Source organism: Equus asinus, chromosome 24 (assembly GCF_041296235.1).
Source record: "Equus asinus isolate D_3611 breed Donkey chromosome 24, EquAss-T2T_v2, whole genome shotgun sequence".
Classification (NCBI taxonomy): domain Eukaryota; kingdom Metazoa; phylum Chordata; class Mammalia; order Perissodactyla; family Equidae; genus Equus; species Equus asinus.
The window spans coordinates 38,241,314-38,267,778 of record NC_091813.1 but is presented as its reverse complement, the minus strand read 5'-3'; the positions used below and the strand labels follow the sequence as shown (position 1 = coordinate 38,267,778).

The 26,465-nt window shown below is 35.1% G+C and overlaps 1 protein-coding gene and 1 long non-coding RNA gene across 6 annotated transcripts in view; one reads left to right on the top strand and one right to left on the bottom strand.

Moving 5' to 3' along the window:
• GRIK2 (glutamate ionotropic receptor kainate type subunit 2) overlaps nt 1-26,465 on the bottom strand; it is a 627,117-nt gene that overhangs the window by 480,203 nt on the left and 120,449 nt on the right. The gene's annotated exons all lie outside the window — the stretch shown is intronic.
• On the top strand, nt 2,955-23,169 carry LOC139041805 (uncharacterized). Its single transcript, XR_011497771.1, has 3 exons — nt 2,955-3,090; nt 19,397-19,486; nt 23,022-23,169. It is a non-coding gene; the product is annotated as an uncharacterized lncRNA (long non-coding RNA).

Below are 26,465 nucleotides of genomic sequence, written 5' to 3'. Positions count from 1 at the left end.
AGGGAGTCTTTGTGAGAAAGACTTCAAGGTTTGTTGCCTAAGAATTGGGTGATACTGGAACCATCTCAAATTAACTCAAAACTAAAATCTTAGCCAAGTAAAATGTGGCTTTTCTGAAAGAATGTTATACATATTGCCACTATACTTATTTAACAAATTCATATCAATCTGTTTTTTCATATCCTCCAAAATCAAGTCAAGCGTGTATTAAACACAAATATACGTATCAATACATTTTAGAATTACACAGTGTCATAAACTCTCAGAAAGGCTTTCGTAACATAGTCGTGCATGTTCTGAGATAAAACAGTTCTTGAGGGCTGTTTTCTGAATGGGGTACTTCTATCCCTCAGAGCATTCAGCCTATGCCGGGATACAGAAATCCACAGGATAAACATGGCACACCAATCTGGTTAGGCACATTTCCTTGAAGATTTGAGGAACATAATATTTTCATATTTCAACAAAAACCTCTGAATTACAGAGTAAAATGCAAAATGTGCATAAAATTTAAAAAAGGAAATAGTAGACTCCCAAGAAATCTGCTCTTAAAATAAGCCACTTTAAAATAAGCCACTTAGACTACTCAAACTAAACATATGTACATGGCCTACCAGGCCTTTAGGGGTTCTTGGAAGACAAAGTGTAAGCAGCACTGGTTGGCTTTGCTTTGTGAAAGAGAACATGAGTGAGGTGGTGCATTGGAGCCTTCTGTAGAAGATCCGAGAAGCACTGATCTGCTTATGCAGTCAGGAAAAAAGGTCAGCCCTCTGGGAGCATCTCCCCAGTGACAAGACTAAATACTCGCAGAGAAATATTAAGGAATTATCAATATACTCAAAAATTAAAGGACAATTTGAAAGAGTGTTTTAAAATGTTCAAAAGAGGAGAAATTTCAAGGGAAAGAATGGCAAAGATGAAGGAATAAATGTTTGTTTAGCTTTGAATATATTACTTGGAGAAATAGAAAACATATGTGGAATCCACCCTAGGGTTGACTTTATTATTCTACAAAAAGCAGACAGCCACTCTATATTTGGAGGCACTTTTCCATATTTATCCCTTGAGCACAACTCAATGGAAGATTTGGAAGAAATTTACAGATTAGACAGTGAAAAGACCAGGTTTTGAACTTCAGCTCCACCACCACCTCGTTGGATGACCTTGAACAAGTTAACTTTTCTGAATCTCAGTTTCCACAACTGAATAATGAGCAGGATGATAACTATATCAAAGAGCTATTTTGAGGATTAAATTATTTGAAATGTATAAGAGGACAGAGCATGACATAGAGGAGCCACTCAAAGAAGGTTAGTTGATTTGGAAAAAAGTCCACATAAGAAGAGAAAGATATATCACAGGTATCGGATCCTAAACAAAATAATAATTGAGAAGGGATACAATAGAAAGAAGCACTACAGTGGGGATTTCGACAAGATCCACTACAATGCTACAGGTCTTATGTGCAACAAATTGAGTCACACATACCCTACTTCCAAGGCAGGACCCTAAGCCCGGTTTTCAATTCTCAAGGGTGCACTGAAGGCCCAGTTCTATAGGAGAACACAACTGTCATGAAAGTTCAATGAATCAAAAAGCAGAGCCCACCCTGCTTTGTCTTAAATAATGACATGTGACAAGAATGCCTTAAAAATTCCATTTAGGGGCCCACCTGGTGGCAGAGCAGTTAAGTTCATGCACCCCGCTCTGGTGGCCCAGGGTTCACCAGTTCAGATCCTGGGCACAGACCTATGCACTGCTTATCAAGCCATGCTGTGGCAGGTGTCCCACATATAAAATAGAGGGAGATTGGCACAGATGTTAGCTCAGAGCCAACCTTCCTCGCTAAAAAGAGGATTGGCGGTGGATGTTAGCTCAGGGCTAAACTTCCCCCCCCCACCAAAAAAAAAGATTCTGTTTAGAATACAAAATATCCTCTACAGATAATCTATTATTCCAAACTCTATTAATTTTCTCCATCTTGTTTTTCCCTGGGTAATATCTGTTTTCTTCAAATTATTTTTAAAAATAAAAGAAAAAGGAAGAAAGGAAGAAGAAGGGGAGGAAAAGAGGATAAAAAAGAGAAAACTAAATTGGTTATAACATATTGAAAAGAGGAGAAAGCACTAAACCTAGTGTCAATGCTGTTTTGACCCTCTTCCATCAACACAAGCTAGTGTCTGTTTATTTTAAGTAATTACAGCCCTGTGTTCTTGACATATGCTCAACCAGTGTCCCACTGAGATCACAGCACTTCTTCTGCTATATTATACTCTGCTTACTCAATCATTTTCTATCACTGAGTATTGTTTGGAACTCATCACTAAGGGCAAATTTTGTTCAACTCCTTACTAAACATTATTCTGTAATTGACAATTTATTGTTTGGATTACATTTTCATTTATCTAACAAAATGTTTGTAGCATTGGCTGAGGGCCAGCTACTGTTTAAGCATTGTATAAACAATAACTCATTTAATCCTCATAACAACTCTAGGGGCTAAAGATTGTTATTGTCAATTCCACATGAAGAAACCTAGGCACAGAGAGGTTGAACAACCCGTCCAACGCCACATAGCTAAGTGGTAGAGATGGAGTTTGAACCCAGGCTTAGGAGTCCATGCCTTTAAACAGTACCTGATGCTGCTCCTTGAAAAGAATAAATGGGTTAACACATATAAATACCACAGAATAATACCTAACACATAATAAGGGCTGAATAAATGTTAGGAATTCTTTAACGCTTTTGTGATGGTATTGTTGAGATCATGTATAAACATATTGGGTGATCATTCTGGTAGGGTTTATTTGAAATGTCCCCATTGGCCAAAACTATTGCCAATCTTTTGCTTATTGGTAGAAAGGTTGACTTTTCCCAGGCTGTTAACTGGGATAAGGCTCAGCGTAGAAGAAAAGCCTTACTAAGTCAAGCTATATTGAGATTTTGACTTCAGATGGATCTACTAAAGCTGTCACTCTGGCACAGAAGGAAATTAGATTAATCCAACTAGAAGTGTTCCTCATGGAGTCACATTGATTTTTGCCTGCATTAGATGTTCTTCCATGTGCTTACAAAATTGATCCATTCCAGGTGAGCAGAAAATCTATCATTTTGGGGGTTTGTCCTTTTTATGTTTGTTTTTTAAATAGCTTTTAGCTTACCTATTCCTAAGTGTATATTTCAAAAGCATAGACAGAAGAGAATTCAATTTTCCATAAAATACAAATCTTTTTTCTTCAGTGTGTGGCTTAACACATAGGTAGTTCTCCATTAACAGAAAGTATCATTCCTATGATTATTTGTATTTTCTTACCCTCCCTGATAACAATGGGTTTGGAATAAATCAGTAGTAAACACACGACAGCCTGTAAATCAAATCGTCATTGACAACATTCTAAAAGTAAATAGGGACATAGTTATTAATGCAACATTCTTGATATCACTGAATTTTCATTTTATGTCGAGACATTAACGTTTCATAGTTTAGTTAATTTTCTGCTTGAGCTGTGAGGTCATTTATACTCTTACAGTTATTATATAATAATATTACTATAAAAGAACTCCAAATGCCTCATGTTCTTCCCAAACAGCTACTTGTAAGTAGGGTCTAAAAACTGCTGACTTGTAAATGCTTTGAACTTATGTATAATACTTGAAATCATACAAGCTATTATCTTTTATGTACATTTGCTGACAGAAAGAAATGTGTTTTAAAAGAAGATGCTACTGCTGCTTCTAGATTCTGTGCATCAAATATGATCTTCTTGCTATGGTGACCATTCTTTAGGAATCTTTGTTACTGACATGGAAGCATTTATATAGATTATGTGACTGTAAAATGCAAAGAACCCTGAGTTGCTGGGATATTTATTCAAACATAGATACAATGAACATAATATATATGGAATTTATTTTTAACATAGTTATTTTCTGATTTCAACAACAATTTCAGCCTTGTTAAAAGTATTTGAAATTCTCTAACAATTCTGTATTTTTCCCTTCAAATTTACAAGAAAAATCTCTCAAAGCTCATTATAAACGATGATTAGGTCTACTTCTGAACTGGATTTCATCAAAGCTTAAGAAGAATCAGATGAGAGACTTGATTATTACAGTTTCCTTAGAAACACAGGAAACAGTAAAAACACCTTAGCATCTAAGACTTTTTGGCAAAGAGTCTTACAGTCCATCTGCTGTGTTCAAGGATTATGAGAATACAAACAGAATAGCTATCATTCAAATAGCATTGTGTGTAATTATATTTTGTTAATAAAAGGAAAGGATTTACATTGTCCTTATGATCTGTAGTTATATAATTAATATATATTAGAAGAAAGCAAGATAGGAAGGAAGAGAGAAGAAAGGAAGGGAGGGAGGGGGTAGGGAGGGGAAACAAAAGGAAAGGAAAAAGAGAAGAAGAAAAAGATGAAGGCTACACCTCCTTCACTATGCAGTGGCGGCATATATCTTAACAGCCTCTGAGGGTTACTGGGTCAATAGTTTGCTAAATTATATTCTTCACATCTATTGAAAGTGGGCCAATAAACTTCTAAATTATGTCCGTAAAATTCATTAGTTATTTATTCATTTGTTTGTTCAACAAATATTTACAACACAAAACCCTGTGTGCCAATGACTGTAATAGAGGCTGGAGATTTAACAGTGAACAAACATAATCTTTGACTTCAAGGAGCTTACAGGACACTGGGGAGAGAGAAATAGAATATAAAATTAAAACTGTTTTATCTTCCCAGTACCCCTTATCACCTCCATCTCATTTCTTTGGTAATATCTTCTCCTTTCCTTTGAGAAACCCCAAACCCATCCCTTCTTCAAGCCACCACTTCCAACCAAATTCTTGCTGGACCTTAATTCTGGTGGGGCTGGCAGTCATAGTACCCAGGGTCTCCTCTCCTACCAGTGTCCTTTCCTACTTCCTGCTTTGAGTACAGGAATATTATTGAACTTAGGTCCATCAGCTTTCCTTGAAAATTGGAATACTGAACACAGACACACAGGAGTAGAATGGTTTTAAAATTGAACAATCAACTCATAGTTCACAAATTCTGCTGTCAAGATTCAGGACTGCCATGGTTCCCGTCCGCGCCCAAGGCATGACTTCAATTGTTCATTCAATTCTGTAAACTATGGATATCCTCCCAGAGAATCTTTCTTTCTCTTTTTCTTGCTTACGCTAATCAGATTGGTATTGAAATCCTAGCTTATTAATGACTCTAATACATCACTGTAGAGTATCAGGACTACTTTTCCATGCATTAGCTGAGAAAGACAGATGTTCTGAGTCTAATTCTTCATGGAATCCTTACTCAAGCAAAATTCCCAGATCAATATAATTATATTTTATTTGGGACTCATAGAAACTTAAAATTAGAAAGAACCTTAAGACAAGGTTATCCAGTCTCCCACTCACTCATTTTGAAAATCTCCATCATATAACCATAAAAATGCTCTTTGAATACACCCATTGATGGGGAACTCACACTGCACAAGGCATTTCACTTTCTTTTTGCATGGTTCTAGTTGTCAGGAAAGCCTGGCATTTAGCTCAACTTTGCCTCCTCATAAATTTTCATCATAACTTTCCAATGAACATTATAATCTTTGCCATTTCCTACAAAACTCTAAACTTAATTTTACATTTGCACTATCAAGCAGTCTTCTTACATGTTCCAACAGAAATTGTCAGAATAGACTCAAAAATCCTAGAAAAATGGAGTTGCAAAAGAATGTATATCTTCGCTGACCACAACTTTGACCACAAAGAAATAGCCATGCTTGAATGAATGTTAAAACATCAGGCAAATAAATGCCAAGAGGCTCTGACCTTTCATGACAAGCTGCCAAGAAAGTAAATATTTCTTGGCAGGTAGACTAGATCGAAAGGCCAAATATCAATGGATGCACACTCGTCCTCCAAACTTTAATATGATTCAATGAGTCTTAGAGTTGGCAAGAACCTTAGAGATCATGCAGCTAAAATCCTGTCATTTCACTGCAAGGGAATTGAGGCAAGAGAACTAACTTCCATTCTCCAAATTAAGGTGCTGCCACTTTTTGAAAAATCAAAGCTCTAAGACAGAATTTCTGATGTTTTAGGATGTGAGAAAAACCTACAGCTAAAAAATTATTATTTTTCTTGTGCAGACATGACTTAGGATGTTGAGAATTGGGTTTCTTTTGGACTCACCCTTCTAGAATGCAAAGTATGAGACAAAAACTTTAATGTACTTGGGAGGTGTCATATAGGAAAAGAAAATTAAAAGTCCACTAAAAAGCCAGATGAAGAAATGGAGATTGTTTGTCACTTATCATGACCCCTCCTAAGCAGATGGCTTTGTTGCAAAGACCAAAAATGTAACTTTGAAATTTATGATAATTTAATCTGAGATGATAAATTATAGTCACTTCAAAATTTCAATTTCATGCCTGAGTCATTTAAAAACTTTAAAATAAAAACCTTCAAGTAATCAGATTATTTCCTTTCCTCCATTTCCATGATAACTTCATTAATGTCCTGGAATTTGGGGTTAAATTCACAGTAATTATGATATGTGCCCATCAAGGATGTATATTCTTTATAAAGCCTATTTCACCAAATATTTACATGTTTCTGCTCTGTATGGTTGTTACTACAACTAGGTATGTTACAATCGTTGCAAAAGAGTAAACAAAACTAAAAGGTCAGATTTACTCTCTAGAACAGAAGTGACTTGTCTTTCAGAAACTTATTTTTTTATTTCAAGAGTCTGCGTTAATTATTATCTAACCAATGGTATGAAGTGATAGTTCAATTTCTGCCGCTAAGTAACAATTATTTGTTGATTGACTCAATATTATTTAATTGACTTGTAGATTAACCCTGGAACTCTTTCTTTTTTCCTATATGCCAGATTTTTCATTTGTGCAGTATTATATGTAATACTTTCAAAATATAGTAATCCCACTTATCATTAAATTAGCCATCCATCATTCTCAAACTTATGAAATTTGTATGGAATTATACATTGATAAAAGCAATCTTTGGGCAGCAGAAATAAATTTCATAAAACATTCATCAAGGCATACACATTTTGATCACAAGAAGTCTCCTGTGTTTACTGGGAGCCTGTTTGTTCTTATTCTACAGACAGTTCTAACCTAGTCACATAGACAGGACATAAGAATTAAATGATAAATGAATAAGATGAAGAAGGACCACTGACATCACTGAAGTTACAGTAGATAGGAAGGATGTCCTCTAGCCGACTAGAGTCATTTGGAGTAAATAGAAGCAGGGCTAAATAAACAAAAATTACTGAGGGCATCTATGGGCCACAGCAAAACACTATAATTGATAGTTTTAATTTTGAACCCAGACTGTCAGGAAAATATCTTAAACGTGTTCAATGTACTATGTGTAAGAACGTCAAGTAAGAATATACTACCAACCATAAAATTTTTCCATTATGAACAATTAAAACTTTAAAAAATTACTAATGCTTAAAATGGCAATTTTAATTATATGAAAAATTAGGCTGGAGAGATAGCATATTCTCTAGCATTGTCAAATAATACACGATGCCACAATAAAAACACAGATCAGTGTAATTTTTACTCTCCAATCTTTTTTTATACCTGGGAGTCCAGTTGCCATCACTAAGCTTAGATTAATTGATTCTATATTCTGAATATAGACTATATTCTTAATAATCTAATTGAGTATCATAGCATCTTGACATAGTACGAGCCCTGCAAATATAAGCCACTACTATGTTTAAACCAAAATTATTCTGCAAGCAATAGCTGCTAGGTTATAACATGTTTTTATCAGGAGGCTTCTTGGTTTCAAATGTTGTTGACGTTGTGCATACTTTCTTGTTTCTATGGTAATAACTAGTTCCCTTTATTGCAGTCAGTATAAACCCGAATATTTCATCTCCATTATATTTCAGAATGCTTTAAGCCAACGATACTACACAGATGGTTTAGGAAAATCGTAGTGTGACAGGCATGTGCTAAGAGACGACTGCTCACAGTAAGGTATTCCCTCCAGCATTGCTGAAGTGTTTTGTTCAATGGCGGTGGCATATATAAAGCAGTGCACTTGAATTTTGCAGTCTTTGGTTCCCCCTCCAGTTACATCACTGATGATATGTGGAGGCCAATTAATGACCCTAAGCATGTTTCTTTAACTAAACAGCAAACTAGAGAAAGAATTCATAGTTTTTTTAAGTTTATAGGACAATTTGAAATCCTCTCAAGCCATTGCACTCTGCCAAGATGATTACCCTCTCTCGGTGGCACAGAGGCCCATCTGGCCACAAATACTGGAATGTACATAAAGAAATCCACTAAAATGTCATTGTTTTCTGCCTCTGTCACTCCCTGAAATATTGTCTGCCTGATTTGCTTAAAAAAACAAATCAAAACAAAACACAGCCAATCTCATTTTGTGACACAAAACAACTGATTAAAATGCTAATTGGTTTTTATCTACTGGCTTTTGAGGAAACAGCAATGGGTTCACTCTGGTTCGAACAAATACTCCTTAAGTAAAATAAAATTCTCTCTGTTGATTTGTGAACAAAAAGAAAATTAAATATATCATAAATTCGTTCTTAGTCCTTGTTAAAAAGAGTGGTTCATATTTAATATGATTTACAAATAACAAAGAGTCAAACGTGGAAAGCCACAAGTGCTCCATGGGAGTAAGTAAATCAGTTTCAGATGTACTTTAACTCCCCTTGCATACTTAGATGTTGTTTCAAGTTCTATCTGAATAATACACAAAACAAAACTCTAGGGTCCTAAAGGAGCTAGCATGCCTCAATGTATTTTGATCTACTTCCACGACAGACCAACAGCCTACCACTCATTTCAAAAACCATATATTCAGAATTTTATCCTTTAACTTCTCATCATGAAGATAAAAATTGATGATGTTAAGCTTATTTAGATTGTAAAAATGTGGCATTGATTAAAACTAGAATAAATTTGGCCTTTTAATTAAGAATTGTTACCCATTGGAAAAATCTAGATGAATGCTTATGAACAACTTTCACTGAAGGAAAATTTTGATATTCATTATAATAATCTAATTATAAACCGATAGGTTGATAAATATCTATCTAAAAATATTAAAGGCAGTTCTGGAGTCAGCATAAAATCATGTTATGTTTTAAAGCATAATATAAATCGAAATAAATCTAATAATAAAAAGATAATTACAATAAATAAATGTAATTTCTGTAAATGTCTTTTCTAAGTCTTTTTCTTATTTGTTTGTGTGCTGCTCATCCTCACTCCCACCCCCCTGGATTCTGTACCTGGAGAAAATTGAATGTACAGATTTCCTTCAGATAAAACTTAACATATGGGGTGAATTAGAAGAAGATGGGCGTGCTAGAATGAGACAGAGATGTGTCTGATAGGCCTAAGATCATTCTTGAAAATTGAATACATTTTTTTCCTGGCATAATAGCATTCTATCTAAGGTATTGCAAAAACCAGGTCATCTCTGATGCACCACATGAATAGAGTACGTTGGAGCAATGTACATCATTCCTGAACACTTTCAGTACTGAAAACAGTAGGAGGTTTAAAAGCAAGTTCACAAAAAACAATCTCCTTTACCCTTTCAAAATGTCAATGAAACAAATGGGAAATGGAACTAATAATAGGTAATTAGTATAATAATTATCTTAGATGACCATGAAATTATGGTTTGTCCCTCAAGATTTTCTATCTGCTGCCATACAACTGGGAAGAATTAAATCCATGAATGTAACTAGACAGAAAAATGCATTAAAACCTGCTACCAGCCTATATACTTTATCTCTGAAGCATGGCTTGCTAATTGGTTTGATGTTTTGCTTAAACACTAAAGTGCATGCGGCCAAAACATTTGCACAATACTTCATTTAGGTGCTTACTGTCAGTAAAAGCAGCGTTTTACAGTAACGAGACATTCTGTCTTTGTAAAATATGTCAGCATCACGAAAGAAAAGGAAAAAAATCATAGTAGTGAATTGTTCAACACAGCTCATTCATATCACACACAAGTATAATACTACAATTGCTTTTTAAATAGAAGAGAACCCAACAATTGTACAATGTGGACCTATTTATTCTATTTTATATACTAGAGTTAATTCAGTGGAGGAAAGACGAGTTGTGAGCAAATACATTGAGAACTGAAATAAGAGTGTTGGTAATTATTTGATCACTACTTTAATTAAAAAATGATCAGCAGTTTGTTATTCTCTTGGTTTCCCAAACAAAGCCATCTTGTGGTTCGGTTGCCTGGCTCTTATTTTCCTTACATTAAAAATAAAAAGTTATCCAACACGGACAGGAGAAGAATTATGCCTTAGATCAAAAAGTGAATTTTCATTTTCATGTGGTACAACCAGGCAGTTATATTCCGTTAGTTGACAAGTACGATATTGCTACCATACTGATGTAATCTCAGTTTAAGCCCAATATTTCATGAATGTTTCTCATTTCTAGCCAAGATTTAGAGATATCAACAGTAAACACATCATGCCTTTATGGAGGTTTTCGTTCCCCTCTGACACACCATTTTAGTGATACATTTTGTTACATTAATAGAATTCTGGTTTTTTTTTACAAGACTGGAGTAATATCTAGCTATTTTCAGAGAAATCATACATTTTACTACTTGTAGAAAATGTGGGGTATTATGCCACAAAATGAAACTACTTTGCTTTTAGTCATAAGCGATATGTTAATGATGTAGCTCAGAACCCAGGAAAATAATGTCAAACTAATCTGCAATCTGCCCAGAAAAAATGAAATGTCAGCCAATTCTACCAAATGGCAAATGGTTTTGCTGTTCAAGTACATGGCTTATAAATCTTCTGGTTTGGAGTAATAAACGAAAAAAGGAAAGAAAAATAAAAAAACCTTGAAAAAAATCAAAATCATGGTGATCTTTTATTCTTCCTTAGAGAAAAATACTAAAATTTTGTTGAGGATGTTTTAATTCGCAAGTTTTATTTTGTTTCATTGCTGTTAGAATGATTGATTTAGTAGCTCAAAGATAGAAGTTATCATTTTTCAGGATTTGTAGGATAATATGCTTCCAAGGAATTATAAACAAAGACTGTCTCCTTTAAACATCATCAAAAACAGTCCTTATAACTAAAATCATTAAGTGGAATTTTGTACACAGAGCCATTCACCTATGTCAATATTCACAAGGATTTCCACAGATTGTATTGGGAGGGCATCTTACTTAGAAGTAAGACCAGCATAAAATACAGATACGTTTTACTTGGTTTAGATCATTTCGGCTGACTTCAAAACACTCAGCATAGTATTAGCATGTAGATCTAATATTTTGCGCAAGAGAAAACAAAATAGTATATTCAAAAACAGCATATCTTAAGAAGCGATTCCTGTCTCAAATATGTGAACACCACAAACTGGCTGAAGCTTTCCTGTATTTGAAGCAGAATTTGACACCAGTGTCTAATCAGCCAATATCAAACAAATCTTATGTCAGTCATTAATAGCAGGAGACACAAAGTTGAGAGGATCTGTATTTCAAAGCAGATTATTTCTCCAAGATAGAAATATTGTTAAGGTGTACAAATTATACTTGAAAAAAAGTTAAAACGATTTATATCACAGATTCTGCTTCTGATTCGCTTGCCACCATCAATTTTTCAGATAATTGGGAAAAGTGTTTGTATTTTCTTGGCCTGCATGCAGTGTTTTTGTAAGGATTGCTTCTTGAATCTGTAAATTCCTTTCTCTTAATGTCAATGAGTCAAGAAGTTCTGAAAGGAAAGAAGATCTAGGATATTAAAAATCAGAACTTCATAACCAGGAAAGGACAAATGCAAAATAAATACAGAAATTCTACAAAACTATGATAAATAAGTTCCAGTGGGAGCAACAACTGGATAGTCATGGATTGTGATTAACTATGAGGGCAGATGTTTAATTTCCTTCTTAATGAAAATAAGTGGTCCAACAGCTGTCATGTAGTAAAATCACTGAACTCTTAGAGCTAGGCACTCGCACTCAAAACCAGAGCACAATTCACATTGTCCCTCCAGTGCCCTATCAGCATGAACGGCCTAACAGCGCTATCAGCATGCAAGGTGTGCATAGCCTTACACGGCATCAAAGCTATTTAAAAAGACCACTTAAAATTTTCAAACAGGCTTGCCTTCTCTGAACAGTTTTGCAGACTAAAAATCCTTTCATATGAACTACGATGCCTTCCAGAGTAGAATAAAAGACATTCCAAAGAGAGGGTATAACAAGGTACAAAATGTACCATTCTCTCATTCTCCTGGACTTGACTCATGCCTCTTTGGTAGCCCCCAAGTAACTGATCTTCAATTTCTGTCTGTTTTTCCTCTGATATACTTCACATCAGTGCTTCTTTTTGTTCTGACTGATAAATAATCCCTACACTGTGATTTCTGCTTGGATACTTGTATTGGCTTCTTGCTCTGCTTGGAGACTTCCTCACTTCTTGTAGCCAGGTAAACTTAATCTAACTAAATCTCCTCTTTTAAAACGACACTCGGGGAATAGAAAGGGTTCCCCTTTGCACAACAGACCAAAGTCAAAGTGCTTACCATGGTGTTTAAAGCCTTCTAGAATCTGGCCTCAAATTAGGTTCCCAATGTGATTGTGGATGGCAGGTGTGCTAAGAGACAAGGATGAGGAAAGACGCATGTTGACAGTTTCTTGGAAAAGTTTGAAGCTGGACTTAATTGCTCATTTTGTCTTAAACATTAACTTACTCAATTTATCTGGCTTTAACGTCTCTTCTCTATGTCTTTTCCCTGATTTCTTCTTTTCCTCACATTCACCCTTACTCCTCTCCTACCTTTCTATGTAAATATACTGAATAATCCTACTTGAAAAAGATTAAATATACAAACATCTATAAGATAAACTTCTCTCTGTCTTCACCTTCAACCTCTCTTCCTCATAGAGAACCATATTCTTAAAAAAATTAGATCTATTTTTTGTTGGTTCCTTCCCCACAGCCCAAAATCTCTTTTAGGTCTTCCCATCCGAAATCTCTTGGGACTCTGATACTCTTTTGAGATCTCATCATATCTTTTTTTTTTTTCACCGCATTCACTGAATCTCATAGGTCACTCACTAATTCCTTAAACTTCTGAAATCTGTCCCTATCTTTACCTCTCTCCTAAAAGTGTCGTATTAAGGTCACAAATAAGAACGTAGTTTGAAAAAAGAATAATCTCTTCTCAGTCATCAGCATCCTTCTCTGCAGAAGTTGATAAATATTTACTGGGATGTTTACTATCTGCCAGACATTGCACCTGCTGCCAAACTAAAAGATGACCAAGACAGTCTCTACTCTCTTGGAATTCACAGTATAAATCCTAATCTTATAGGCATGTAAATGCAATAATGTATGATAGAAACTATACATGGCATAAGGTACGTTCAGAGCATAAGAGAAGGAGGAATGGTCCATGCTATCAGGAGTGGTCAGAGAATGCTATTCAGATGAAGCGGTAACTGAGCTTGCTCTGAAAAGATGAACGGGAATTCTTCAGAGTAGAAGAAAGGGCATTCCAAAGAGAGGAATGAACAAGGTACAAAACGGCATGTAGTGTTTGAAGAGCTGTGATTAGGTCAGTACAGTTGGAGCAGTGAGCAAAAGATAGCAATGAAATTAGAGAGAGAGACCAAAACATGGCAGGCGCCCCGCCACAATAAGGCATATGATTTGTAACCTGAGCAATTGAGAGCCATTGCAGTATTTTTAAAGAAATAAATAAAATTATATTTGTGTTTTATAAAGATAATTCTTTCTCTAATGGCAGGGGCTTGAGGACACAGGTAAAACTGGAGCCAAGGAAGACAAGTTTTAGGTTATTGCAATGTTTCAGTTGAGCAATTATGAGAATTGGAATCAATGAGAAGCAGCAGGAGAATGCAGGGGCAGAGGAAAGTATACATTTATGAGATGCTCAGGAAGCAAATTTAAGAAAACAAGAATCAGACTTGGGGCATGAGGAAATCTCAACTCCCAGATTTCTGATACATTGGATGGTGGTGCAATTAACCAAAATAGGATTTAGGAGAAACAGACTGAATGAGGAAAGGCGTGATTCATTTAATTTTGGAATCCTTCATTTTAAGAGAACTATTCAGAATGCAGTTTGGCTTATCTGTCATGCAGGAAAGAGATCAGAACTATAAATATATATTTGGAAGTCTCCAGTAAACAGGTAATATAACTATCTGCCTATATCTATTACCTATGCGGGTGGATGAGCTCAACCAGGGAGAGCTCTTTTGCAATTATACAGTCTGCCCTGAGGACCTTCACTCCCATATGTTCTATTACAACTTGTAGAAAGACTCTTAAACCTCTATGTTCCTCATCACCTTCCTTAGTTATTCACCTAAACAATTTTGAGTGCCTACAGTACTGGGACTGGACTAGGCACTGTACATAAAATTTTTTAAATGAATAAGGCATGGTCCTTTCCTTCCTGAGATATACATATCCATAGAAACCAATAATATGAACAAATGAAATACAACTTAGTAAATGCTATATTAGAAGTATGTATAATTCTATGGGACCATAAAAGAGCCATTAATTTTGACTAAAGGGAAAGCTAGGACTTGACAGAGCTCTCAACTCATATTTATTTTTTTTGTTTTGTTTTGTGTTTTCAAAGATTGGCACCTGAGTTAACGTCTGTTGCCAATCTTCTTCTTTTGTGTTTTTCCTTCTTCTTCTTCCTAAAGCCCTCCAGTACATAGTTGTATATTCTAGTAGTGAGTGCCACTGGTTGTGCTATGTGGAATGCTGCCTCAGCATGGCCTAATAAGCGGTGCCATGTCTGCACCCAGGATCTGAACCAGTGAAATCCTGGGCCTTCGAAGCGGAGCATGCTGACTTAACCACTCAGCCACGGGGCTGGCCCCTCAACCCATATTTCTAATGGGTTTCTCAGATACTCCAATGTGATATCCTATGGCACCTCAAACTCAATGTGCCTAAACTCAATCTTTAACTGTAAAACTTTTGATGAGTCACTTAACCTCCCTTTCATTTTCCTACATACCAAGAGAGAAAAGAAATAAACGTTTGCTTTCAGATTTAACATTCCCTAATTTCTCTGAATTTTTCTCATAAACCTGTAGCTCTTTTATAACTTCTTTATTTAGGCTAACATCACCAGTATTCATCAGTGGCTCCTCCCTCTCATTTGCCTTCCTTACCCTGACAATGTATAAGTTCTGTTCTTCCTCCCACTAAAACAATGCTGGTATCTATGCTTCTCTTGCATCTTTACTGCCACTGTCAAATTCCATGTGCTCCTTGCCTACCTGGTAGGTTATTGCGTTAACCTCTTAAATGTCCCCCTTAATTCCAGTCTCAGTTGCCCAAAATCTCTTCTAAATATGGTTTCAAAACAACTTCAAAATGAGGGGTTTTTTGGTAATCCTTACTCATCTCAAAGACTGTCATTGCCCCATTTGCATCTGCCAACCATATAAAGTCAAATTTGTATTTTTTAAACTTTTACAGGATTTTCCAACAGTTAGTTTTCCAATTTTATTTCATCCATGTTTTCTTCATCATCTTTATTTCATCCACTTTCTGCTCCCACCAAATTGGATTATTTTCATAAATATAGAAACATAGCTATAATTTCCCTCTAATTGTCATATCCTTCACTAATTTATCACTAGCAGTGAAAATATTGTTCACAATGACTTCTGTCAAAATCATTTTTAAATTACTTGAATTTTTGTAAAATTTATTCATAGTCACCGTAAACAGTTCAAAGAAAAGAGAAAAATACGAAGAAGTAGGTAAAAATCATTTGAGATGTTACTCATGTTGAACATCTTTTCAGACAGTTCTCTAGATATCAATATATGTATATAATTGTACACCAATAGATCATACTATACATGCTACTGTTTAACTTGCTTTTTTAATGCAACAACGTGTTGCAGGCCTCCTTCCCTGGAAAGAAGTGTATATTTCAGCCATTATTTTAATTGTTCTATATTTCATTGTAGGTAAGGTTCATACTTAGCCAGTATGTACCAGTAAAGTACACAGGCTGGCATCTGACATCTTGAAAATTCTGACATCTATTCTTAATTGTCAGTGTGCACATTATACTGGTTGTTAAATATTTTTTATATCAACCTAATTTTAGAAGTGTATCATTATTTACCTCCCAGCCAGTCTTCTCTTGATGGACAATAAAAGAAATATTTTAATCAACTTTTAATAAAAGATGAATTGAATTTTTCTTTTAACATACCACTTAGTGCGATTTCCTCCATTAAACCATTTTTAAAATTCCCAGCCAGAAATGATCTCCATCCTTCTACTGCATTCCCGTAGGACTTTGCCCAGTCCTCTGCATTTATCACTTCGACCTTGAATTCTAATTATTTTAGTCTTCTTTCTCTAATAGAATATAAGCTTCTTTAGGACAACAACCCTCTTTATAGATTCCACAGTAGTTGGATCAATGTCTTGCTCATCACAAACATTCAAAACTTGTTTGTTGAATAAATGGTTGAATTAATGAATGTCAAAAATAGATCAGCAGAGAACACTGTATCACAAGGGCAATTCAGAATTCAGTACGTTGAAATTATTTGTAAATGCTCAAATAAATTATGTAACTTATCCTAAATTATCTCGTAAGCAAATTAGCAAGTGTCAATGATTTTAGAAAGAAAAAGGAGAAAAACCTATCAAATAGCAATTTCTCATAAAGCAATTAGAAAAGCAATTAATGAGTGGTGAGCCTTGGAGACTATAATGGAATTATTGGGTGGGGATGCATTCATTAAGCCATCATTTTTCTAAATGTCAAGGAAAATTCTACAAAGTTATTTTACTGATGGTGTTTTGCTGCAAGGAATCTGACAAACAGAAGGAGACAGATAAACTGAATTGTGTGAACTGTATTTTGAATTTTGCTATCATCAGTCTATCTCAAAAGAATTTTGAAATCTATAGAGAAACAAGGTAAATGAATAACAATTCAAGTTCAATTTCTACAGGCATGGGGCTCCTAGGCACTCCAGCTTTTTGTTGATGAGAAAGAAATCCAGCTTAACACTCCATCTGGACCATTAATCAGACAGTGAAAGGCATAGATGTTATCCTTAAGAAAAGATATTCATAGACTAAGCCGTAGCATCACCCAACCTCATGCTGTAGCAAGTTCACTTTTTTCAGTGTCAGTTAAGTAGTATAGAAAGTCCTTTCCTTATCTTATCTTAAATTTCATAACCAGAAGAATGCCATGAATTTGTAGCACCACCATGTAGTGAATATACAGAATGGGGGAAACAGACAAAAGAGTTATAGTTTCCGGACATCCCATATTTAGGAATATGGCTTCACATTTTCTTATATAGAACTTCAAATCAACCTTTCAATTAAACCTCATTGTCCACATAGGCATTATTTTTGCCTACCAACAGCAAAACAGAGCAATGTGGGACTTGGATGTATGCACTGGAACATTGGAGATGAGCCCCTGCCTCTGGGCATCAGTAGAGCCCTGGAGGTTTCTGAAAGAAAGTGGGATGAGCCAAAGCAAGATGCTTCTGTGGACATGAGATCCAGCTAGAGGCAGCCCTGCATGTCTTTAATAGAGGAAAATCTCTGAAGTAGTGAAGCAAGACCAGATTGTTAGAACATGTTTTCTGAAAATCAAGCAGAGAGATTTCAGTGAGGAATAATTTCACTTCACATGTGATGTCTGTTCAGTCCTTAATGAATATTAGGATGCTGATACATGCCAGCCTGCCCTACACTGAGGCCTGAGTCAGCAATACTTTGAAAACCATAGAGAATGGGTCTGCCCTGTCTTTGCAAGGATGCTTCCCATCCTATTGTAGGGTCTGGTTTGGCTTAGGGACATAAGGAAATATAATAGGGGTCCGCAATTCCTTACCTGAAATTTAAAAATCTGAAAATCTCTCACAAAAGAAGTTTTTTTGGTAACTTACTGAGTAGCAAAACCTAGACTGAACTGACCTGAGGCTATTTACAATTTTTATTCATCCCATATAGTATGAATATTCTACAAATTTGGCTGCAGAAATATCAAAATGTTCAATTAAGAGTTTCTGTCCCAGATCCTAAAGGGGTAGACCCACTTTTTTTTTTTTTTCTGACCCACAGAAACTGTAAGAACTGTTTATTGTGATTAGCCATTAAGATTTGGGCTAATTTGTAACACAGCCATTGATAACTAATATGGAAAGCTTTTTTCTAGCCATTCATTAAATTAACAAATTTAATTAAAAATTCCATGCCACGCATGTTGTAGGCACAAAGAAATTAGGATTCTCATTTTTTTCTTAATTTGCTATTGTTTGAATAGTCAGATATTCCATTAAATCAGGAGTGGCATTGAAGACTTTCTAAAGTGGCATGAAGAACTGCCTTATGAATTCTCTTGCTTGGTAACAACATATAGGTAATTTCCAAAATCTAAAATATTCTTAACTCCAAAACCTATGGCCCCACAGCTTTCAAATGTAATAAGTTAATATTATCATAGTTAATATTTACTAGGTGCTAGCTGAGTGCCAGGCACCTTTCTAAGCACTCTGTATGAATTATCTCATTTAATTCTCATTGCAAGAACTCTGATTATCCACAGTTTATAGTTGAAGAAACTAAGTTAAACGTAGGTTCAGCAACTTGCCGAGAGTTACCCATCACCCTAAGTGGTAGAGACAGGATACGAACCCAGCAATCTGATGCCATAGCCCATTCACCTCCAACTCCATGCCACCCCTCCATGCTTTGTTGGAAGACATTTTGAGTTAATCTGCTCCTTGAAGGAGTCATCTAACTAAAGGACTCTGTGATGAAGCCCTGCTCTACACGGAAGAATTAAACACATAATCACCTACCAGTCACCACTTGCCAAAATTTCCTTAGAGGAGAATGAGCTGTGCCTCTAAAGTATGAGACATCATGCCCTTAAATGAAGCGTTAAAATGGTCACTGTTGGCATCTACTCCTAATGAGATCTGAAGAACACCAGAAATACTTCTGTGCACAGCTTAACATTACCCACAGTAATGGAAACAAATGGGCAAGACTGGCTTTTGACAAAATTACAAAATCAAAAAGAGGTTGACAGGTTTTGAGAAAACATCTCTTCTGGTAACCAAAAGTTAACTTTTTAGTTGAAAATTGTCTTTTATTCAATTTGCATCCTAAATTTTAGTTCCAACTCTGTTGCCAGAATATATGTGCCTTGATAAGAGTTCCCTGAGACCATCCTCTTTCGCTGGGCTGTAGGGGATTCTTAAGCAAATACAGTTTTGTAATGAAACTTCCTTTCTTTTGTTTCTGAAGGAAATGAAGCCAATGGTCCTCTAATGTAAAATCACTGATGGAGTTTGATCATAATACAGCTGCTTTAATTTGGACGGCAGTACTGTGCATGTAAGTGTGTCACTGGTTGATAGGTAACTTTTCTAAAAGGACCAGCAAATTATTTTTGCTAGGCGTAGAGGGGAGGGGCAGAGTTAGACCACCCTGCCATTCTTGATATGACTGGAGACCTGATGCCTTTGATCTGTTCACTTTCTAAAAGAGTGGAGGCCACACTTTGCTGGGCCCAAGAGAAAGAGAATCTGAAAGTCTTCACTCTAGGACAGTCTGAGGCTGTGAGACACAGGTCATATCTGTGACACTAGTGTGTACCCATTAGAATGTGCTACAAGAAGTGCTGCCTTCTCTGAACCCCAGGAAAGAATTCAGCTTTCTACAGGGCCCACAGCCTGAGGGGGTCACTCTCTTTACCCCTCTATGCCACCAGCTTGTGCTAAATTGTGTGTGCAGGGATGAGAAATTGCACCCCTTACCTTCCTTTCTGAGGGCCAGGAGGAGCTGCAGGAAGCATTAAGCTCTAGTCTACATCCCTATATAAAGCCCCACCCATCTAGAGGAAAATGACTTTCTCCAGCTACACACTTGGAATTAGAAAATTATGCTAATCAATCTACCAGCCATTCTTTAATCTGCCATATTTAAGGTGAGAGAATATAATATATGTTTTTTGATTATCCAAAAAGTATCTCTTTTTGATTATCCAAAAAGTATCTCTGCAGACTAGTTGACAATACACTGACATATCCTTATTTTCTTTCTGGTTTAACATGTAAGAATAAGCAATTATATATCTACCCTAATTATTAGAAATTCTAACAATTTTCCCATTCAATTTCCTATTTTTTTAATATCCTATCAATAAGTATCCATTTTTAAAAGTATCATGTGTAGTTACTAAATCATGAATTGTGTTAAAAGACTGAAAATTGAAGCAAATCATTACCCTATTAAGAATATTAATGATGAAATGATTAGTGATGAAAATATTAATGATGAAATATCAGTGATGAAAGCTCTCTTTTCTGAACTAAAGTCAAGGGTGATTGTGGAGGATAACATGTAGCGAGCCATCTGCAGAGACTGGGCAGAGAAGGTCCAAGATAGACTGGTTGGTCTGTGTCCACATCTAAGGGATCACTTCTATTCTGCTGCTTTTCCAGACATCATTCCATCTTCTTCCGGTTTATGCATGCTAACCTCCACAGTCCCAATGCCTCTTGCTCCACGATACTCCCATTTTGTTCTTTACTACATCACACTTTCTACAGTGCTGGCGGTGTTTACTTTCATCTCTTTTTATTCACCATGTTATATGGTCCTTAAAACAGCACAGATACTCAGAGGAGGAAAATAGGAAACTGTCTGATTAATATGCTAACTTGATAATCCTCCCTCATATAATGGAATTGACAGCATATAATTATACACACATTATTTTCACAAAGTTGCTTACTCGGGTCATGTTTGGAATTCACAGTACACTTCTTATTTTTTATAAAGTGGGTACTGGAAAACAGGAAAGTTTGACTCATCTGAAAGTACAAAGAAATTAAAATCAGAGTATGAAAGTATATGAATGATTTCAATAGCTTGCTCTTCTCTGAAATTCAGGAATTGGTCCTTTAAAGTTATCAGATGTTTAAAAAGTAAAAGGGGAATTATTAACTGAGCTCCTATAGGTTTCTGCATCATGTGTGTTTTTTCCCTATATTTACTGTTTCCTTCATATCTGGCAGTTGGATTCAATCTTCCAAAAGGTGAAAAAGTTCTAATTCTTTGCCATTAACAGGAATTTACACACCACCATAATTGGTAGAATATTGAAACCCCAGAATCAGTAACCCATGTGGCTGTCTTAACTCTTAGAGCCGACCTTAAATACTAGCCTCACCTCCAAAATGAGTATTCATCCTGTTGATAATATAGATCCACCATAAACATAAACTATCATTTCTGTGTAATTGAGTATGTGAGAAACAGAAAGTAAAATGACGCTATCAAAAGCAATTAAATCGTGTTCTCCTTGGGAAAAATTAACATGTATGCATAGACTTTAAATAGCTCAACTTCTCATCTGCTTTTTGTCAAGCCACGTCACTTCAGTTTTTAAAAGTCTGTTACGTTATTTATTCAGTATCAAGTGGACAAAAAAAAATTCTGTCTGGTGAGCTGAATTTTTTATATTGCCCTCCAGAGCCCACAACTCTTAAGTTTCTCATTAATTTGAGGAAGAATCAATTTTTTAAATATTATGGCGTGAGGTGATCAATGTTAGCGAAACAATTGGCAGTCTACTTACTGTCTTCTACTGTCTTATTTGGGGATTACATTATGTGGGCCTGCGCTTTTTCTAAGTATCTCATTTGTTAATTTCCACAGTCTTAAATTTAAAGGAGACAAAGAGAGATACTAACTCAAGGTACCAGCTGTACCTCTAGGGAATAAAATTGAGTACTATCTTAAATTTCTAACAACTCCCTTAGAATCTTAAATATATATACAGTAGGGCGTTGACTATATTTCTGCTGTTGGTCAGGATAGACTAGATTATGCTATAGTAACAATCAAATCCAAAATGTCAGTGGTTTTAAAGAACAAATGTTTATTTTTTGCTCAGGCTACATGTCCAACAAGTGTTGATGGAGAGGGTTCTGATCCATGTTGGCAAGGACGTATGCTGATGGAAGCTCTACCATTTTATAACAACCTATCTCTACCTAAAATTCAAATCTATTGAAGACATAGGAAGTTAAGCATGGAAAAATCAAGCACTACCTCTTTGATTTTGCCTCATTCACCCTTCAATCCCCTCCTCCTATCTTTCTTCCAGCAAATTCCTAGTATGGGCTTTATCACAGTAGATCTACAATAAGTGTTTTATTGATTGGATGGCGGAGGAGGCTGACAGAAATATCTTATGGAAAAATTATTGTAGGCTGCCAAGAGTAAGTTTCCTCCTACTTGCACAGAAATGTAATCATTCTCTAAGACAGATTTCCTCAAATAGTGTCAAGCACATGATATGTACTAAATAAATACTAGATTCATTTATTAAGAAAGAATCTGTTTCTTGCATACTATGTGCACAATATCATACATGAAACCATGAGAGAGTCAAAAGAAAGCAACATAGACCCAATGTAACCACTTCACATTCTGGTTGAAAGACTGCAAGCCAAGGAAAATCATTAGTTCATTAATTCAACAAATACATATTTGGGTGCTTACTGTATGCCCGTTACTGTGAATAAAATAATATCGTGAGCAAAATTAGATGTAGTTCCAGAAGTCTTGAAGCTTACAGCCTGGATGGGAAAAGACAGACAATTAAACAATTCATTATGATAATGAGTATGAGAAAGAAAGAACAAGGTGTTGAGAGAGCTTCTGGGGAAGTTCAGAGGAGAGGGCAGTGGTCAAGAAAAGATACGAATGTTTTATTTAAGCTGAGTTTGGTAGACATTACTAATACCTACTAACATTCTCATTCCTGGATATGTGGGCAAATTATACTTCCAGAAAGAAGTATTTAAAAAACATTGCATGATTTTTCATGCTCTTGTCCTCTGTATTCTTCCTATTGCAGAATCACATGTTAAGATGGAGGTAGTACAGGATGGAAGAAACTGGAAGACAGAGATAACCACATGAAGGACACGACAGCCAATGACAGCCACCTCCATCTACAACAAGCTTGTGTGAATGTGAGTGACAAATAAAGGTGTGATATGCTAAGCCACTGAAATTTGGTCTTTATTTTAAAGCATCATAACCTGGCCTACCTGGACTAAGACAGAGAGACCAAAAGGATGATCAGTGATTAGGTAAATGCAAGGGGCAAAAAAGAGGAGATGACCTAGTATGTCAAGCAAAAATATAAGCTGGGGCAAAGCCCTACCACGAGAGATAAGAGGTGCTTTTGAGAAACTGAGCAAAATTAACTTCATGGTTTAAATTGCTGCACAAGAACCTAAGTAATTTGTTTCTAGGGGGTTTGTTCAAAATGGTCTTTTAGCCCTAAAATTGTGATAGCTTCTAAGGAGATGTGAGATACATATCTAATCTATAGTGAGGCAACTTCTAAGGACACGCTATCTTCATAATACCTTCAAAATATTCATAAAAACAATGCCCAAAATAATCACTGAAATTTTATTAAATATAAAAAATACTGTCTTACTTTACTTTTGATTTAAATGTACCAAATCCAAACAATGAATTTTTCCAGAAAATTTAACTTTCTTTTTTTATGTGTGGATTAAAATAAAGTTGAGCTCCTTCTATTTGGTCACATCCTATCTTCTCCCCGAAATGCATAAAACAGAAAAGAAGGAAGGAGACGGAGTACTTTACCTCATACTGCAACTTATTTCAGAATAATTCTCATTTACTATTAAGAAAACTAAACATAAATCCTGTTAGAATAATTGCTCTAAACTAAAAAGCAAAGTACCTGTTATTTTATTTCATTTCATATTATTTTAAAATAAAACAATCCTATTCTACTCAATTTCTGATTAAAATATTGCTAATTTTTTACAAATTTTTCAACCTTGGACAAAACATCAATTTAAATAATTGAAGATTAAAAACTTCAATAATTATGGAAAACAGTTTTGTGCCCCCAATGAATACAGTATAAGATTTGATAACGGAAATGCAGTGAGTAACCAAAAAAAAAAAAAAAAAACCAAAAAAAAAAGTCTACATGAAGACACTTTAAATGGCCAATTCTTGGAACTAATGGTTCCATAAAATTGCACTTCTGGAAACACACAGGAAAATAATCTTATGTGTTGATTTGCTAATAACGTTAATGATTTGTGTTGATATTTGTATTTTAATAAATCCCAGTAAACTGGCCTACTATTAAAACATAACTCAAAGTTTATTAAAACTGGATGAAGTTTAGTCTATACAATAGCTTTCTGAATCAGCCAGAATAGATGTGGCAACTTTAGTTAGTAGAAACTGAAATTGGCGTCTATCTTTGAAATAGTAATTTTTACACTTTCATTTCTTTAGAGAAACTAATTATAGAAATTGGTTGCAAATCTTTTAATCCATAAATCCTATTTTTCTGAAAAACATATGCATAATTATGTGAGTAAAGGAGAATAAAATATGCTACCCCAAAATAGGCCACATTGGCATACTGATTATTTTGAATTAAAGTTTCTTAAGAAACAGTGCAAGGACATTCGGATCCTCCTTTGTCCGCTTGAAAGCAGGAAGTAAATCTCCCCTGTGGAAAGTACCCCTCCTCACCAGGAGGTAGGGAGACATCCTCACTACCAAGAGAGAATTGAGTGCCAAGAAGGCTGTATAAAAGATCTTGTTACTTCTTGACTACCCCAAGCCCAAACTTCTCTGTCAAGTCTTCACGAATGTATTATCTCTTTGTCTAGAAGGTACAAAAAGCTGCCTGCTTTAGTCACTTCTTTGAGTCTCATATTTCTAAGAGCTCCCATACATGCAAAATTAAATTTTTTTTCCTGTTAATCTGTCTTATGTAAATTTAATTATTAAACTAGCCAAAAAATTGAGAAGGAAAGAAGGAAAAAGATTTCCTCCTCTAAATGAGTAATGAAAAATTAGCATGGTCAAATATTACAATTTTACTTCTACTTAATAAACTTTCTTTTTAAATTTGGGGAATATTTTTTCTGGAAATTGAATTTCCTATGTATGTAAAACATGGTATATCAATGCACATATAAATCAGTAATTCTGAAAACTCTGAATATAATTGAATATATTTTTCATAAAAACAATCATAAGCAAAATTGAATTTTTCTTTGAGACCTTAAGACATTGCTCTGCTTCATTATTGCACTGCAATAATGTCATTTCTTGTTGCATAGCATGTACCTTGAGAATATTTAGAATGCTGTGTTTTACTCTGCTAAGTCTATGTGAACACTTGGTTGTTTGCATTTTTAAAATTCTTATTCAGATTGTTTACCATCACATACACTTTTATCAGAAAGGAGTTGCAAGCGAAATTGGATACCAGACAAACAAGAAGTCCCTGGTCTTTTTATTATATTCAGTGAGATTTGAGAACATCAGAAGTACAAAATAACCAGTGTTCTGATTTACTCTCTTCCCTAAGTACCTTTGTCTTTCCGTTCTTATTTGTCTGTTCAATACCTATAATATTATACATACAATAGCTGTTTATTAATTGCAACTCCATCCTCTGTACACAGTATTTCTGGTGCCGTTGAGCTCTATCAAACACCTCACATATTAGTTTGATGTATACAAGAATACACAAACACTAAAGGAAGTGCTTAACGTTAGTGAAAAAAGGAAACTCTAATAATAGCAGTTCACTGAAAATTCAGAAAAAGTGTGAAAAATATGGATACTTACTTTGAATTTTGTGAAATGAAAAATATTTCTCTTCCATTTATAATAATGTGGAAAATAATAACTTTAAGAGTTATTATTACTTTAGTATTCTAAACAAGATCCTCATTATTAACAGTTTATTAATAACACTGGACTAAAAAGAAAAAACGTCAGGATAACTTTGGAATCCCCATGGGCTCCATGATTTTTGAGGCAATCTATGTCTTCCAGTCAATGTTTCCAGATACATATCTTTCTCATATATTCGGCTGTGGAGAGTGTAGAGATTAGCTTGTTTCATAACCCAAACTTCAATCTCAATTCTAGTTCATTGTACTAAAAGCAAAACACAGGCAAGTTATCAAAACTCTTCCATATGTGGCTTACAGAAATTAGAATTTATGGATTCCTTAAGAGAGAGTCAAATATAAAGTTTCAGATAAGCAACTTGACTGGTTCCGTTTTGAACCAAGAGAAGTTCAGAATTTACATAATATTTTTTATGCATATGTACAGTTGCAACTCAAGTATCAGTGATGGTTCATAATCTTTCCTATTTTTATATCCCATCAATAACTCAATCAAACAATGTGGGTTTCAGTATGATAGGAAAGAAATCACACTTCCCTCGAAAATGAGATAGAGATGGTATTTTGTATTCAGAGACTTAACT